General features: G+C 63.7%; 1 pseudogene; it reads right to left on the bottom strand.

The window, feature by feature from the left end:
• The window catches only part of LOC115287197, an 18,653-nt pseudogene that overhangs the window by 15,543 nt on the left and 1,935 nt on the right, over nucleotides 1–1,175 (bottom strand).

A 1,175-nucleotide genomic window follows, 5' to 3' on the forward strand; every position in this document is an offset into this window, starting at 1 on the left:
ATTTCATGCGTTTTTTCATTTAACCCCATGAACAGGCTGATGAGGTCGGCCCGTTCGCATCCTCACTGGGATCAGGAGAGATTTTATGTGAACAGAAGCAGGTGACTTGCTTAGGGTCCTACAGCGGGGGGGGGGGGGGAAGGGGCGGGTGCTGCAGCTGGGAGTGCTTCCATGGTGGAACCAGACATAATGGGGGTGCTCCAGAGGGTGACCAGGCAGGATGAGGGTGCTCCTGTGGGGGACCAGGTGGGATGGGAGAGCTCTAGGGGTGGAACCAAGTAGTATGGGGGTGTTCCCGGGGGTCCAGGTGGGAAGCAGATGCTCCTGAGGGTGACCAGGCAGAATGGGGGTTCCTGGGGGGGACCAGGTGGGATGGGAGTGCTCTGGGGGCGGAACCAAGTAGGATGGTGGTGCTTCCTGGGGTGGATGAGGCAGATTGGGAGGGCTTCCGGGGTGAGGCAGGCGGAAAAGGGGATGCTCCTGAGGAAGACTAGACGGGATGGGGATGCTCCCGGGGATCCAGGCAGGAAGATCTCTACAGCGTCCCCTGCACCGCCCATCCTGCCTCTCACAGCCCCTCCCCCTCACTGACAGGGACGCATGCACCCCGGAAAGAAAGTGGCCCAGACAGGGGAGCAGGCAGGGCTGGACAGGGCGACAGAGGCCTCACCGGGGAGCGGGCTGTGTGGGTCACGGGGACGCCTTTCCTCGGTCATGCAAGGCAGGGTCCTTCCAGGGGCGACACCTTCTCTCAGGGCCAGGTATTTGCCCCCCCCCCCCCCCGATGACCTGCCACCTGAGGGGTTCCCATCAACACATTCCCTCCAGGGATCTGCCCTCACCCTCAGGGTCTGTCTCAGGGGCTGGGGCAGGAACCCCACTCTCCTCTCCAGCCTGTTTCACCCCAGGAACCTGGGTCAGGACCTTGCATCTCAGACTCTATCCTCAAGGCTCCCCTTTCCCAGGTACCCACCCTGCTCCCAGCCCCCGATAACCCTCCCCCCATCACAGTCCTGGACCTCAGATCCCCTGCCCTCCTCCCCAGCCCGCACCAGCCCTGCACCAGAACCCCGCCCCCCATCGCGCCCTGGGCCCCTGCCTTCCAGGTTTGGCTCCTAATCCCTGAGTCCTGGAGCACCTTTACTTCTGCACTGCCGCCCCCTGGGACCTGCCGC

Source organism: Suricata suricatta, chromosome 3 (genome assembly GCF_006229205.1).
Source record: "Suricata suricatta isolate VVHF042 chromosome 3, meerkat_22Aug2017_6uvM2_HiC, whole genome shotgun sequence".
In the NCBI taxonomy this organism is placed as follows: domain Eukaryota; kingdom Metazoa; phylum Chordata; class Mammalia; order Carnivora; family Herpestidae; genus Suricata; species Suricata suricatta.